This window comes from Equus przewalskii, chromosome 17 (genome assembly GCF_037783145.1).
Source record: "Equus przewalskii isolate Varuska chromosome 17, EquPr2, whole genome shotgun sequence".
Lineage (NCBI taxonomy): Eukaryota > Metazoa > Chordata > Mammalia > Perissodactyla > Equidae > Equus > Equus przewalskii.
Window position 1 is genome coordinate 10,958,553 of NC_091847.1, and position 17,814 is coordinate 10,976,366.

Consider the following 17,814-nt stretch of genomic DNA (forward strand, 5'->3'; position numbering starts at 1 on the left):
TGGTATTTCTATATATTAACAACAAACAAACAGAAAGAGAATTCAAGAATACAATCCCACATACAATATTGATAAAAAGAATAAAATATCTAGGAATAAATTTAACCAAGGAGGTGAAACACCCATAAAATGAAAACTATAAGACGTTATTGAGGGCCAGGCCTGTGGCTGAATGGTTAAGTTTGCACACTCCACTTCGGTGGCCCAGGGTTTTGTCAGTTCGGATCCTGGGAGCAGACATGACACTACTCATCAGGCCATGCTGAGGCAGCATGGACTTGACTGCATGCCCTGAGGACCCCAAACCATAGGCCTCAGAGGTGGCAGGCAAGGGATAACTAGCCTGGGATTGGGAGACTGGCACATACAAGGAGACTGAGCAAATAAGTAAATATAATGAGGAAAATGGGAGCCAATTTCTCACTGCTGGAAAAGGGATTTTCAAATACACAAAGAAGGAAGCTAGAAAGACCCCTGAAGTGTTGTACTGGAATTGGATGTATTAATGTGAACTTTTTAAATACATACACATAGTTAGATACAGAAAGAAATACAGATGTGCACATATATACATGTATTTCCTAGTTCTGTCCACCCTAGAAGTGATGACATCCTAGCAGAAATGAGCACACTAAGCATCCAAATCTTGGTTTCTAAATACTTCTTCCACTAAAAGAAATCAAGATTCCTAGAAAAATACGTGGTTCCAGAGCTGGGGCAGGAAAAGTACAAAATGAGTCTGAACAACTTGTTGTGCCAGAAAGTAAAGAAATAGTCAAAGGACGGGGATGTGTCAAAAGCCACAGGAGCTATCTTGAAGGGGCTCCCACTAGCCAAATCTAGGACAATTTGCCCACCAAAATAAAATTTTATATGATAATAACTAACAAAACCCACTAAAGAGGAACAGAAATCCATGAGTACATATTGAAGTAAATGAATGAATGAATAAATGCATTAGGAAGAAGAGAAACATCTGTTTTCAATAGGAAATCAACTAATAAATGCAGATGGCAACCTTTATAGTACTGTTTGACTCAGGCAGGAGTCATCAGTAGACCCAAAAGCTGCTGGGCAGAGTTTGAGGAGGAACAGCATATTGGCACAGTCTTGGAAATCTTCCCACAAAAGAGTTACCAATTACAAAAGGAAAAATGATGACTTTATGGTAGAGAAACCTAGCAGACATGAACTTAACAAAGTGTTCAAGGTCAAACACCACCAGTGATGGGACAATACTGTATGCCACCGAGTGACACTAAGAAAAGCACACCATTTCTATGGTATTCCTGCCAATAATGCATTCATTCTGCACATGAGCAACAACCGGATGAACCAAAGTTAAGGGACATCCACAGAATAAAAAAAGTCAAGGTCATAAAACAAGAGAAATATTGACAAACTGTTCCAAACTGAAGAAGACTAAAGAGACATGACGATTACATGCAATGTGTGATCCTGAATTGGATCCTGGACCAAAAAGGAGAGACACTTTCGAGACAGTTGGAAAAATCTGAATCTGGGGATGTGAAGACACTGTTTTATCAATGTTGATTTCCTGGTTTGGAAGTTATGTAAGAGCCCGTCCATGTTTTGGTAAAACACACTATATGACTTAGGACTGATAGACATCATGTCTGCAACTTGCTCTCAAATGGTTCAGAAAAAGTCTAATGAAAGTAGAAATGGTGCATTCCTCTGAAATGGCTGGAAGTAGGGATGAAAATGAGGGATCAGAAATGATACTAGGTAGTTTCACTGAAATTTCAGAATCCAGTAAGATACAGCAGAAAGAGGGAAAGGATCAAAGACAACATCAAGGTTCCTTCTTTGGGGATCTGCAAGGGAAGGCCTCACTGAGTCCACTACAGTGAGCCAAGCATAACAAGACACTGCAGGCTGATCTTGTGTACACACACAGTATATATGTAGTACAATGTTAAAAACTGGCTAAAGTTCATGTTTAGGGACGGGGGCTTATGGGAAATCTCTGCACCTTCCCCTCAATTTTGCTGTGAATCCAGAAGTGCTCTAAAAAAGTAAATCTTACTAAAAAAAATTTTTTTAAGCTGCAAGACTAGTTCATGGAAAAGGAAATTGGTTGAAGGAGATTAGTGAGCTCTCTGTGCTGTTACTGCAGCTTTTCTGTAGGTTTCAAATTATTTCAAAATAAATAAATTTTAAAAATTCAATGAGAACTCATGACAAACTTGGTGCCTAGCAAAAATGCCTGGCTCACTACAGGTACAGGACAAAAATTATTTGGCCTTCCCTTCCCAGTTGCCCAAAGAAGAAAGCTTAGCATTATCATCAACTCTTTTCCTCTTTCCCTTATATCAAATGGACTCTCAGTTCCAGAGAAACTACCTAATCAGTTGTCAGTTCTAGTCCCAGATCCTCATCTTTATGTCCCCCTTTCTCCATTTCTGGCTCTTATTATCTCTCACCTGGACCACCGCAAGAACATCCTAACTGGTCTCCCTCTGCTCCATTTCTAACCACATCTTTGTACCAATCTTACATCCTCGCGTCATTACCTAGAAGTCAAGAGGTACCTTTCAAAATTCACATCTAATCTTATCATTCCCTTATTTAAATATGTGTAATTGCTCCCCAATGTAAATACTAATTTCCCAAGAGGCAGACTAAACACTTGTGTAGGGCACTAGCAGTGCAGGAGCACCACAAAGATATTTCTCTCTCACACACAAACACACACAACAATAAAGTAATAAATATTGGGGGGAGGGGAAGGGAAGAGAGGGGAGGAAAGAGGGAAATTCTGACTTGACCTCTTCTGTGCTTCCTTTAGGACTTGGTATAGGTTTTATTTCTGATTACATAATGGGAATGCCAGGAGTGAGTGGGGACCACAAACTTTCCAATACTTAGAGCCTCTAAAACAGTGCTTTTCCCAATCCTTTTCCCAACTTGGCACCAAAGAAAATAGTGATTCTTTTTAGCAAACTGGGACAACCCAAGGAGACTATTCAAGGTCAAAAGAAACCACTGTGGGGGATCCAATATGCCCCAGTTCCTTAGGCTGACAGCACAATGGCCAACCATTCATGGCACACCAGTGGGGAAGCTCTATTCTAAAGGTCTTAATATGAGCCCAGACAAGGATCCTCACAAGGTTTCATCTCTTACCATGGTCAACACACACGTACAGGCACACAGATTCACACACAAAATCAGACACCAACACTTATCCCATAGACAAAGACAGACACATACAAGACAACTTGCATTTCTCCAAACACACTATGCATCCTTTCATACTTCTTTTTGTACACGCTGTTCTCTCTACCCAGATCAATTCCAATCCATCCTTCAAGACACTGTTCAAATGTCACTTCTCATTTCCCCAAGATCTTATTACACTTGTCACTCTGAATTCTGTTTGTTGACATGTGTTACCACCCTAGAATTTGAGCTCAAGGAAAAGAATCATGTCTCATTTACCTGTACACCACTGATCCCTATAACAGCATTCAAATGTTTAATTAACATATAAATGAATGTTCACTACATCATTCCCCAATAAACCAAATTTTTTCAAAATACATTAATTAAAACAACGAGGTACAATTTTACAACCCAATTAGTATTTTTTTCCAAAACAAGAACACCCACTGTTCTCTTTAAAGAGAGAGATCTGGCACAGGAATATTCAGACCACCAGACCATTATCCCAGTCCTACGATACTCACTGCAGATTTCAACAGTGGAAAGTTTAGAACAACCAAAATGTTTAACAAAAGGTAAATGACTAAATCAATCACCTGGCTGATAAATCATCTGAACGTCTAAGCAATTGTTTAAATTATACTCATGACAATGGAAACGGGAAAATAATATCAGCTACTGTTTACTGATCATCTCTTTTATTTAAAGAATCATGCTGGATGTTTTATATATATTATCCTAATCCTCACAATTCAAGGCCAAGTATTATTTTCCTAATTTCACAGACAAGGAAGTAGGCTCAGAGGTTATATAATTCATCCAAGTTTTTTGAGACCAGATTCCAACTCAGATCTGACTCCCAAGTCTGTCACCTTTTCCCTACATTGCACTGCCTCTATTACACAATGCTTCCAATATATCAAACTCAAAATTCTATCTATACCACACAACTTTATAAAAAAATCCAGACAGTTGCCAGAAAGGAAACAAAAATATCTATTAGAGTGGTGATTGAGGGTGAATGCTGTTATAGTATTTATCATTTTTTCAAATTAGTAACTTTTTAAAGTAGAATTGCTGAGCAATGTACTAAACTCATGAGGCAATACAAAGGAAACAACTCTCATTTTCCATTTTTTTACATTTTCATTAAGAACACAGAGTAGGTAATATATAAAAACTTAAGAAAGATGTACTCAACTAACTGTACCTAAACAATCATATATTAACCCCAGGGTTCCTATTACGAGGATTCAAAACCTGATCATTGTAACTGTTAATCAGCCTTCTTCCAGAAAAAGGTGAATTCTGAGGAAGACTTAAAGAGGACACACGTGGATTTGAAGGCAAGAATGTTGTAAGTGAGGAAAGAAGGGCAGAGGCAGAAACAAGAATGTTTTCTTTTCAAGCAAAAATGAGAGAGTTAGTGAGATGTGGTTGGTGGAAAGCCTTCAAGGCCAAGCAGATACGTTTGGAATTAATTTGATAAGCAGCAGGAACTGTAATTCTGAAATGGGAAGGTGGCATGCTGAAATACAGTCTTTAAAGATCCAAACTTTGTTCCAAGGTAAAATACTGCCTTTGGTTACACAAAGCCTTTGCCAAACAATTAGGGGGAAATAATCCATTATCCTTTATGTGTGCTTTACACATATGCTTCTCAAAAGAAAAACTGACTAAACAAGCAGCTTTATAAGAGGCAAGTATATGGGGGGGGGGTACTTTCGGATATAATGCTTGTGAATATTAAATACCACTGTACATTTTAGTAAGAAGCATAGAACTTTAGAGCAAGAAAGGATGCTGGAGATAATCTTTTATTGACAACCTCTTCATTTTCACAACGGATTAAATTGAGGCTCAAGAACTAAAGAACTTGCCTAACATCACATATAAGCGAGTGGAAGAATTCAATACTAAAACTAGATTTTCCAGGCAGCAGGATCTAAAGCCATGCTGTCCAATATTGCAGCTACTAGCAACACCTGGTTATTTAAATTTAAACTGGTTAAAATCAAATACAATTTTAAATTCGTTCCTCGGGCACAATAGTCACATTTTGAGTGCTCCATGCCACACATGGTTAATGGCTACCATACCTGACAGTGCAGAAAGAGAGTATTTCCATCACCGCAGAAAGTTTAATTGTACGGCATGATCCAAAGAATAAGCTTCAGAGTCAGATGGACCTAGTGTGAATCCTGCTCAGTAGCAGTGTGATCCCAGACAAGTTATTTAATTTCTCTTTGCCCCCATTTCGTGGGGAGAGGAGAAGCAGGGGATCAGTAACACCTACCTCACAAAGGGATCTTGAGGATGATGTGGAGTAACGGGAAAATCCCCTTTACACTGTCTGGCACATAACAGACAATAAACACTTCCCTTCTGGATCCTTTTTTCTTTCTACTCCTCTATATAACCCTCCCGTTAAAAGGTACAAACACAGTAACTCTCCCAAATTACTATCTTCCCCTCAAGATAATCCACAGCACCTCATTTTCATTCTATTCCTACAGATTTCTTCTAATACTTGTACCTCTCTTCTAGTGTTTCTACTTAGGAGTAATGAAATGAAAAATGAATGTGCGGGGAAATGCCTCTAACGAAATGAAAGAGAATGTAATAAATTTCCCATTTCCTATCCTATTTTAAACAGGACTATACTGACTGATCATGCAAAGGAAAGGAAATAAATTACACTGTTCCTAGATACTGTACTTCCACACCCATAAAGAAGATTCTACAGTACTTCTACACTACATTCCTTCTCACCATTTGTACTAACTGAATATTAAATAAAGAAATAACACCTTCCTCCTACAGTACTTTCCCAGGAAACAATAACAAGGATTTCTAGAATGCTAAACTAATCTTCGAGGTTTCACAGCTTAATCTAGTAAATGGACAAATTTAACAAATCTAGACTACAGCATATTAAAAACTTCATAACATGCACGTTATTACCCAAAAAACCAATAAAATTCAACTCAGTTTGTAACCAGTGAATTTCTGCCAATATTATATTTTATTTAGGAGCAACAATTCATATTTAGCTACATTAAATCACATAGACTTGCCATTTCTAGTGAGGGCACCAATTTTATATTCCTAATAACTAACATAAAGAATTAAAGCAGAACTTTTAAACATTTGTCTTTAAACATGCCCCAAACAAGATTTCTACATATTTTTTAGAGCTGTCTTGTTTAAAACTGACCATATTAACTCTCAAAAGGTGAAAAAAAAAGTTCTCAATAACAGCGTCTCCTTAAAATTATCTAGTAGTCTCTTACTTTGTTCCTTAAAGATAATTTACTCAAAAACATGACCACTGATGTCCCTTATAGTGTTTAGAATAAGTCGTAAATAAATACTAAATAGACAACACAGCACACTGTACTGTCACTTTACAACTGAAATTAATTACGTTTAATAGAAAAACTAAAATATTTTGAGTATACAAATCAGAGTTTAATAATAGTCTATGGGGGCGGTCACATAAGTAAAAAAAAAAAAAAGAAAGAAAAAAGTTTTATTATTGTCCCACATAAAGTACTTTATACATTTTAAAAAGTTAGGCTTCTATGCCTGAACTGATGAAATCTAATTTGTGAGAGTCTATAATTTTTTAAAGTCTTTCAATAATAATGAAGTGTACATTGGTCACAGTAGAATAGCTCAAATGAATTTTCCTGAGGCTGCATTCTAAGTACATCTGACCCAGAAAGTATTTTTAGCAAATGTGTTCAATCAATGCTGGTTTTATGCCTAGCCTAAATTAGAAATTGGGTGTCACGAATTTAAAGTAACAATGTTACTAGGGACATTTTTAAAGACATTTAATTAGAACATAAGAAAAATCTACAAGTTTGAAACAATTCAATACCCACAGCCTAGAAGCTAAGCAGGTTAGAAAAACAGGTAATATGAAAGTCACATCCTCATCCATTGCTGCTTTTGAGGAACCTACAATTTTCTAACTTAATAAACTTTAACCTACTCAATTAATGTTAATAAAAACTGTAAAACAGTGATGGCCCCTTGCGTTTTCAAAATCTCTTACCAAATGTTTAAAACAGATTAGCTAAACCATAAATATTCCCGTGTACAAAAAAGACCATGTTTCTTATAAACCACTCAAGATCATGAATATTATGGGACCATGTACAAGTTTGAACGCAAAACAGTAACAAAGATACGTGTGCCATAAAAAAAAAGATACAGAAAAATCGCTTTTGTGGTAACTGGAGCATAAATTTATTCTGACAAAAAATAGTGGGGTCTACAAAATGACTGCAACTCTCTTTTACCACGAGTTAGTGAAGAAGTTCCATGCAACACACCAACTTTTGCCTACAAAAAGTCTTTTTACAAAAAATCTATAGGTTGAATTTATATTCATCAAATGCAAGATTTAACTGATATATCTAGCTCTGTTCCATTAAGCACACTTTGGGCTCTGAATAATCACATACTTTAAGGTCATCTTCTCCCCTCTTCAAAAAATGAAAATCTTTTTCTCTGTCACTTTAGGGTTAAAAAATCAGGACAAAAAAATGTGCTGGCTTGGGGCTGGCCCCGTGGCCGAGTGGTTAAGTCTGTGCGCTCCGCTGCAGGCGGCCCAGTGTTTCGTTGGTTCGAATCCTGGGCACGGACATGGCACTGCTCATCAAACCACGCTGAGGCAGCGTCCCACATGCTACAACTAGAAGGACCCACAACGAAGAATATACAACTATGTACTGGGGGGCTTTGGGGAGAAAAAGGAAAAAATAAAAAAAAAATGTGCTGGCTTTTACCGTTCCACAGTCTTCTTTTTACTCAAATCGTCTTTTACAAGTTGGATACACTGGCTTGGGGCGGGGTGGGGGGGGGGGGGGGCCGGGTTCCACCATAAACATGTTTTAAACTGTACTGTTTCAATTGGGCCCCAAAGCCGGTCACAGAAACCTAACATTACTCCATTCTCTGATTCGAAAAGCAGGTTATATATTGCAAATACACAGGTTCTCCTAGAACAAGCGCTTGAAAATCCTACAAATCGTCCTTCAACATAGTGGTGTCACTAAATAATGCAACGCCAGACATGAAACCTCCCATTCTAAGTTTCGCAGAAACATCTATACATAAATCCGTGCAACTGTAAACTGTTCCATTTTAAGGAAAACTTGGGACATGCATCGGTACGACTACTTAGCTGCATCTCAACTTTTTTTGGCCCAACCACAGGTTCTTAAATGCAAGTATACACCGGCAGAATCCTAAGAGGCTGAAAACTTTAATGGCAGGGTCAGCCTGCTCGAAGAGCACGCAGGAAGCGCTCATAGGAGCCAATTAAAAAAAATTTAAAAAGGAACCCCACCAGCAATGAAAACTCAAGATTCTCAAGCCTCACCTCGAGTCTAGGTACCGCGGAACATCCCATCTCCGCACCCACGACCGCCCGCCCTTCTTTCGCTCACCCGTAGCGGAGATTCCAACTGTGTCCCCAGGAGCCCCGGGAGCAGAGGTCCCGGGAAGGGGAGAAGGGTGGTCGGAGCATCATCTCTTCCCTCCTTTTTCATCCACCCTGTACCTCGGCTGCCCGACCGGCTCCCTCCCCCAGCCCACACGCCCCAGGAGCAGCCCCGCGTCCCACGCGCAGGGCCGAGAGGCCGGCGGGGACCGCGAACCTCTTACCTCCGTGTCACAGCCGCGTCCTCTCGGCTGGAGAAGAGCCTCGCGGCCCCGCGCTGCTCCACGGTCCCTCAGCGCCCCGCCAGCAGCCGCCGCCGCAGCGGCCGCGCCACGGCCCCGAGCCGCCAGCAGCGCCTCATGCTGCGGGGCCGCCGCGGGCCGCACCGCCGGGAGCGGGGAGGCGGCAGCCGGCGCGCCCGCGGGATGAGCTAATCCACACCCGCAAAGCGCCGCGGGGAGGGCAGGCCCGGCCGAACCTCCGAGCCCTCAGCCAAGACCGGGGTCTCCCTCCCCGGCTCCGGGCCGGAGTCCGCCCCTGGGCCCCGGAGTCCTGAGAGAACAATGTGGGCGCCGCGAGGCGCGGGAAAGCGCGCGGCGGGGCGGGCGAGCCGGGACAGCGTCTGTTTCCGAGAGCGCAGGCGGAGCTCAAGCCCCGCCGCCGCCGCCTCCTCCTCTTCCTCCTCCTCCTCCTCCCCCGTCACCTCCTCCTCCCCCCTCAAGCACACCCGGTCTCCCAGGCCACCGCATAGCAACCGAACATGGCGGCTGCGCAGACGCCGCCAGTCAGCAGTCCGGAGCCGCGGCGGCCGCAACAGGAGGCGATCTCGCGAGAGACGAAGGCGCACCCCTTCCCCGCGAGCGCAGGCTGCAGAGGTTGCTCCAGCGCGAGCGGGGGGGGCTTGGGGGGGGGACGCGCAGGTGCGACGGAGGCGGACCTGGGTAGGTGGGGAGGCAGGGCGGGAGGAGAGGGCGGGTCGCTGTGGCTCCGCCCCATGGCCTCGCGGCGATTGGTCACTTGAACTGCGACCCCTGCTGGACCTACTGACCTAAGAGACCGGACGGAGGGGCGAGAAACCTAAGTTTTAAAGGGGAAAAGCAGACCTCTTGGCTCCAGGTCGTTCCAACTTCAGTGCTAATAGAGGATGTAGGTTTTAGGATGCAGTTTTGAATCATTTCCTCTCCTAAATATAGACTCTAAAACAAAGAACAAACAGCGTTCAGTCATAAAACAAACGTTTGGGTGCCTTGTGTGTGCCAGGAACGGTGTGTGCGTTTTAAAATTGAATTATTCATTCTAGCAACGCATATGAATTTGGTGTTATCACGCCAGGGTATTTAGCCAGGTGCATTCTAATATTTTATTGATGATGCAAACTTATTGGTGAGAAGACAAATGACTACAAACTGGGCGATCTCAGCTGAAATGATGTGAGGAGGGATTTAGGGACCCTCACACATCCTTTTTGCGTTCATTTTTGTCAGTGCCCCTTCCTGTCGCCTGGCGCCTTCTTGCTCTTCCTTGCTCTTAGCTTCAGCACCCTGCCAAAGCCAGCCTTCACACAAACGTTCCTTCAAAAATCACTGTCCCTCCAAGCCCACAAAATGCTGTTTATTAATCAGGGGGGTTTGGCAAGATGAAATCTTGCAAATGCATACACATCTGTGAAAGAGCAAGCTCTATTGACCCTTTTCTCCCTCGCACCCCTTTTAATTTTTCCATTTCGAAAAGACAACTTGTGAGTCCGTATTTTTCCAGCTTTACGTCTTCTAGGTACTTTCCTTCTCAGAGCTTAATTCCAGCCAGTGCTCCTTCATCCTTCCCTAAATATGCTTTCCTGCCTCCAGCTCTCCATTTTTGTTCCTGCTATTTCCTCCGCTAAAATGCTCTTCGCTTCATCTGCACCTGTCAACATCCAGTCATCCTCCAACCGCAGATTGCATGGGACTTCCGCCAGAAGTAAGAGGTGATTTCTTCCTCCTTTGATGTTGGGAGTTCTAGGTTTATACCTCCCTTTTTCTCACCACAATGCACATTTTGTTACATGATACTTATCCCTGTGTGGGTCTTATCGCCACTCCTACATGGTAAGCTACTTGAGGGCAAGGACCTTGTCTTAGTCATCTTTGTATCCCCTATAATGCCTGGTGACACTGCCTGGTACCAAAAAAGTTTGTTGAAAGGATGAAATGCTTAACTCTCTAATTGATGTGATTTGGGGAAGGTACTTGAGACAGAGTGGGCTCTTCCTCAGCTTCATATCTGCTAGGTTGCTCTGTCTCTGGGTGATATTGCTCTGGTCTAGATTTGTCCTTGTTGATGCCTTGTGGGCTTTGTAACCAATCCTCCAACTACTCTTGCTCTCTCCAGACCTTCCCCCTCCAGCCCATTCTTCCCAGCCCCATCTTTAAACCATAGGGACCTTTTATACAAATATAAATCTGACTTGTAAATATAGCTGGAGTCTCAACATTGGAGGGGCTGCAGGGGTACACCCCTTGTTTGGGGAAACTCCACAGGATGAGCCGCTTAGACAAAGAATGGAAGCCTCATATCCATCTACTATTCCTTAGGAAAACTGCGAAGTCACTTTTTAAAAATTGAGATATAATTCACATACCATAAAATTCACCCTTTTGCAGTGTACAATTCAGTACTTTTTAGTATATTTGCAAAGTTGTGCAGCCATCACCACTATCTAATTCCAGAACATTTTCGTCACCCCAAAAAGGAATCCCGTACCATTAGCAGTCACTCTCCGTTCCCTCCTCTCCTTAGCCCCTGACAACCACTACTTTGCTTTCTGTCTTTATGGATTTGCCTACTCTGGACAGTTCATATAAATAGAATCATATGTATTACAAATTCTTTAGAAAAATATGTAAATTTTTGCTCTTATTTAAATAATAATCATTTAAAAAATTAATATATCTATTCTGGATCATTTTGATGACCACCTTGTAACCAAACACTGCAACTTGATTTTGTATTTGGCACCGACAACTATAACCTTAATTTTCTTAGGGTAACAAGAAAAGAAAGAATACTTCTTGTGGAGATGACCGCTTTCTGGTTAAGTAAAGGTCAAGTCCTCATGGCACACTGTAGAGAAGTTTCACAGAAGTTCAAATAGAGAAGAATGTTGGGATAATTAAGTCAATTATAAGCATGTCTAAAAAAGCCTGTACCACGGCAGTGAGTTCCATGGTCTTATCACAAGGGACAATTTGATTTCAGCAAAACAACATCATCCACCACATTACATACATAATATTAACTGAATTTTTAATTTGATTGACTTAATTTGCAAAATTATTTTAGTTTTATAGATGTAGAAGAGCTGTGAGAATAAGGACTTTATACCTAATATTATGTTTACACCTAAGAAAGATTATTTAAATAATTTGATTTAACATTTTGAGAGTTAGCAAGATGTTTTTTCATAATCATAAAACTTCTAGAAGAAAACATAGGCAGCATGCTCTTCGACATCAATCTTAGCAGCGTATTTCCAAATACCATGTCTGACCAGGCAAGGGAAACAAAAGAAAAGATAAACAAATGGGACTACATCAAACTAAAAAGCTTCTGCACAGCAAAGGACACCATCAACAAAATGAAAAGACAACCTAACAATTGGGAGAAGATATTTGCAAACCATGAATCTGATAAGGGGTTAATATCCAAAATATATAAAGAACTCATACATCTCAACAACAAAAAAACAAACAACTCAATTAAAAAATGGGCAAAAATCTTGGGCCAGTCCTGTGGCTGAGTGGTTGGGTTCGTGCGCTGTGCTTCGGCAGCCCAGGGTTTCGCCGGTTTGGATCCTGGGCACGGACATGGCACTGCTCATCAAGCCATGATAGGCGGCATCCCACATGTCACAACTAGAAGGACCCACAACTAAAAATATACAACTATGTACCAGGGGACTTCGGGGAGAAAAAAGGAAAATAAAATCTTTACCAAAAAAAATGGGCAAAAATCTGGACATTTTTCCAAAGAAGATCTACAGATGGCCAACAGGCACGTGAAAAGATGTTCAACATCACTAATTATTAGGGAACTGCAAATCAAAACTACAATGAGATACCAACTCACGCTGGTCAGAATGACTATAACTAACAAGACAAGAAGTAGCAAGTGTTGGGGTGAATGTGGAGAAACGGGAATTCTCATACACTTCTGGTGGGAGTGCAAACTGTTGCAGCCACTATGGAAAACAGTATGGAGATTCCTCAAAAAATTAAGAATAGATCTACCATATGATCTAGCTATTCTGCTGCTGGGTACTTATCCAAAGAACATGAAAATACAAATGATAAAGATACATGCACCCCATGTTCACTGCAGCATTATTCACAATAGCCAAGGCTTGAAAACAACCTAAGTACCCATCAAGGGACGAATGGATAAAGAAGATGTAGTATATATGCATGAAGGAATACTCCTCAGCTTTAAGAAAAGATGAAATCTTGCCATTTGCAACAACATGGATGGACCTTGAGGGTATTATGCTAAGTGAAATAAGTCAGACAGACAAAGTCAAATACTGTATGATCTCACTCACGAATAGAAGATAAAAAAAACAACAACAAACACAAACACATAGATACAGAGATTAGACTGGTGGTTACCAGAGGGGAAGGAGGGAGGGAGGAGGGTGAAAGGGGCGACTGGGCACATGTGTATGGTGATTGATGGTAATTAGTCTTTGGGGGGTAAACATGATTAGTCTACACAGAAATCAAGCTATAATGATGTACACATGAAATTTGTATAATGTCATAAACCATTGTTACCTCAATTAAAAAAAGCAAAAAAAGGAAAGTGTCCTCAAACATTACCAGATATTGGCAGACACCACTGTTGACTGTGATTTTGTCCCTTGTCTGCAGCCTGCCCTTGGCTGTGCTTTGGGAGGGTAGAACAAGGGTTGTATCCACACTTGGAGGGTGTTGGCAGGGGAGGACTGGCCTTTTTGCCTATGTGGTTGGCATTAGGGCCTCTCCCAACCCCGGGTAGCTACAGCCAGGAGGGGACAGGCGTTTGTTCTAGGCCGTGCACCCAAGCTAGCCTGCCTGGGCCTTGGCACTGAACTCTGGCAGCGGCAAGGCAGCAGAGAAGGAGCTCTGACCAGGCAAGGTGGCTGCCTGATGAGCCAACCCCCCATCAGCAACTGGGGAAGACCTCTTTGGAAGAAATGAGTAACACTGGGGTCACTGGGGATATCTAGGGAGGAGAACCCCAAGGGAAAGCTGGACTAAGCTTGCTAAGTAGAGCTCAGAGTGGTATGAATCTTAACATTAGCAAACACATCACTGAAAGTGACTTGATTTTGTTGCCTAAGCTGGTGAGATGGGGCCTATAGGGTCCACAGGCTTTCAAACTCCTGGTCATGGACATGTGACCTTAATTGTATTATCTGTCCTCCTTAGCTGCACAATTAAGGAGGAATGTCATCTTTTTACCTGTCTGAATCTTCAGGTATAACTCAAAGCAAAGCAAAGCAAAACAAACAAATTTAAAGAGTTTAAACCTTTAAAGACGTGTCATACATTTTTCCAACAAGTTCAGAATTCTGGGGCTTGGGCTTCCTTTAATCATAGAGCTACTTAAAAAAAAAAAAAATATATATATATATATATATACGGGGCTGGCCCAGTGGATCAGCAGTTAAGTGTGCACGTTCTGCTTCGGCGGCCCGGGTCCGCCGGTTCAGATCCTGGGTGCGGACACGGCACGGCTTGGCAAGCCATGCTGTGGCAGGCATCCCACATATAAAGTAGAGGAGGATTCGCGGCAGATGTTAGCTCAGGGCTAATCTTCCTCAAAAAAATTATATATAATATATATTTGTTTTTCTAATTAGATAGTATTTATCTCTGAGGCAGTTGGCCCAGATTTGGTCACTCAACATGGCCTCTCCCTCTTCACTTGCCAGCAATTCTTTTTCTTTCATCTTTTCTTCCTTCTTCCCTCCCTCCCTTCCTTTCTTCCTTCCTTTCTATAGCAGCAGAAGACCTAAGTTAGCAGTCCCTGGGATTAAGAACTATACCAAAAAATGTAAAATTTTTAAAAATCAAAGACTGCCTCTTACTTCCAGTCTCACTTCCCAAAGGTAAGCACTATTAACAACTTCTTGTGTATACTTCCAGAATTTTCTCTGCATATGTAAGCTAAACGTATATCTTTTTTCCCTACATCCAAGGGATTATACCACATATAATATATTTCACTTACAAATGTCCTTAGCACGACAGATATATGTCATTCTTTCTAAGGGCTGTACCATAATGTATATAATCTTCTCTAATAAATGGGCATTTAGCAGTTTCCAGGTCCTTGCTATTATATACAATGCTGTAAAGAACATTTTTGTTGTAAAGCTTTGTACTCATAACAAAGTATTTCCTTAAGATAAATTTCTGGAAATGTAATTGCTGGATTGAAGTGTATGGGCATGTTTAGTTTTGATAAATGTTGCCAAACTGACTACCAATTGCACCCACTAACTGTGTGTGAGTTCCTATTATCCGCTCTGCCTTAGCGTTTCTGGGTTTTATGTTTTCCTCAATCCAAAAAAAAAAGGAAAAAGAAAACTCTGTTTTCTTCTAGTACTTTCAGGTTTTGGGGTTTTTAAAAATTCTTAATCTATGACTCATGTGGAAATAATTCTTGTGTAAGGAGATAGGGATCCAGCTTTTTTTTTAAATGGCTATCCAGTTGACCCAATATCACCTTATTGAATAATCCATTACACACACACACAATTGTTTGCTGAATCGCTTCAATCAGATACCAAATTCTAAATTTTGATTTGGGAATTTTTTAGTTTATTCCATAGAGCAATCTATTCCATCTCTGTCTTTGTTTCCTATGGCTGCTGTAACAAATCACCACAACTTTAGTGGCTTAAAACAACACAAATTTATTATATTACTGTTCTAGACGTAAGAAGTGCCAAACGGATCGACAGGCTCCGATCCTTCTGGAGGCTCCAGGGCAGAATCTCTTTCCTTGTCTTTTCCTGCTTCTAGAGTCCTCCTGCCTTTACTTGGCTCATGGCCCTTCCTTCCATCTTCCGACCCAGCAGCCTAGCTTCTTCACATCTCTCTGTGTCCCGTCACCTTCTCCGTCTTCCGGCACTCCCTTACCTCCCTCTTAGAAGGACCCTGTGATTACATTGGGCTCACCTGCACAATCCAGGATAATCTCCCCATCGCAAGATCCTTGATTTAATCACATCTGCAAAGTCCCTTTTGTCAGGCAGGATAACATACTCACATCATCACCCTGTGGAGGAGGGTGTGGACACTTTTGGAGGCCATTATTCCGCGTGCCGTAGTTTCTACTACCAAGCTTTTCAGCTACTAGAATTTCTAATAGGTTTTAATATCTGAAAGAGTTCATTTCTCCTAATGACTTCTTTTTCCAAGATGAACATATTTTTAATTACGTGAATTTAAAATACGTGAGCCCCAGATTGTAACTGAAATATCAAATTACATTGACAGCATAGATAGTGAGCCTAGTGTGGGATCTATATATTATCTGAAAAAATATGATCTGTAGATACATGTGAATATAATCTGTATATGTAAGTACATTCTTAGGACACTGATTATCCATATTATAAGCCACTTAACCTGTGTCTAAGTCTTAACTTAAATATTAGTGTAAATTAGTCCTCATAATTTTCATTCATTTAAAAAACTATATATTGCTCACTTAGTATTTGCTAGGCACCAAGAAAACAAGAAGCAGCCCTTGCCCTCAAGGCAAGTATTTTTCATTCTTAGGTTATGACTTATTAGTGGATTTGGAATCAGTTTGGTGGATCAGGGCTAGTATTTTGAAAAGAAGAAATGCACTAGAATAGACTAGAAAATATCAGAGAGCACCACACAAAGTGAAGATCGACATGGTACTGTGAAACCTTGACTTTAGTTACGTGTTGGTGCGTTTGTGTGCACGTGGGTTGTGATATAAAATGTCTTTCTTCCCTTGGATGTGGTGGCCAAAAAAGTTTGAGAGCCTCTAGTCTAGGGGAGAATTAATACGTAAATAAACAATCCAAATTAGCATGAGAGGTGCTTTCACAGATTAAACTGTAAACTCCATTAGGCCAGGAACCGTGGCTGTTTCACTCACCCTTGTTTCAGCACAGCCTGACCCAATGTCTGGTATACAATCAGCCCTCAGTTATTGCTCTCCGACAAGTGAGTGAACAAGGTGGGCCTGAGGTGTCCGAGAAGGCAGTAGGAGCAGATCAAACGACTGGCATGTTTGGTGCCTTAGGTTTTGCATGGCTTCCGTTGGGAGTCATGGACTGTGGGGACAAGGTTTGGGGAGGAAAATGACATGATTCAGAACTGAAGGCTGGGCAAAGCCTTTGAGAGGGAAGCTGGGGGACCTTGAGTGACATCTAGTGGCTTCTTTCACCAAATGGGAGGCACAGCCTGAGGAATCTCCCATTAGGTGGAGTATTATTGGATATGCTGTTTGCTTCAAGAAAGAAGAAAGAATGATTGGCTCCATCCCTGCACAGGGTGTGATCGTGCCTTTATCTGCAGATGGATACTGGGAGTTTGTTGGTCTGTGCTCTTTTTATGTGTTGGTTTTGCCCACAGGGGCTTTAACACGGGATTAGAATACCTTGATTAATCTTCGTGCCTTTGTACCCTGTTACTCAGCACCTGGCGCCGCATTGTCAGGTGTGCAATAAACAACTGCTGTTGGCTGGCTGACGTGTTTTAGTCATTCATTCAACTTGGGGTCATTGATTGGATACCACTCGGGGTTCTCATCCCTGGCCACACATCAGAAACACCTAGAGTTTTTAATAAATCCACAAGCCTTTGCCCCGCCCTGATCTCACCTCCATTCTCCCTTAATTGGCCAGGGTCAGGGTCTACAGATGACATAGATGAAGACTTGTGTAGACTCCAGAGGTGAGTCTGTGGTGCGGCAGGGCTGAGACCCGCAGGTCCCGTTTGCACAGGCGCTGAACAGAGCACAACAGCAGCGGGGAACGGGGATCCCTGCCTCTGGGTCAGTGCCTCTCCAACGACCTGGGGGAGGACCCATCTGCCATGGACAAATCTCTGTAAAATGCGCATAAACATAAATTACTAGAAAATTAAATGAAAAGACAAAGACAT

General features: G+C 41.6%; 1 protein-coding gene across 3 annotated transcripts in view; it reads right to left on the reverse strand.

Moving 5' to 3' along the window:
- The window catches only part of PTPN4 (protein tyrosine phosphatase non-receptor type 4), a 220,212-nt gene extending 210,608 nt beyond the window's left edge, over positions 1-9,604 (reverse strand). Inside the window, exon 1 of one of the 3 annotated variants that reach the window (XM_070581110.1) lies at positions 8,869-9,604. The gene's annotated coding sequence lies outside the window, so the exon portion shown is untranslated. The remainder of the gene's footprint in view (positions 1-8,868) is intronic. The other 2 variants (XM_070581109.1, XM_070581112.1) reach the window with 2 other exon arrangements.
- Positions 9,605-17,814: the final 8,210 nt, after the last annotated feature.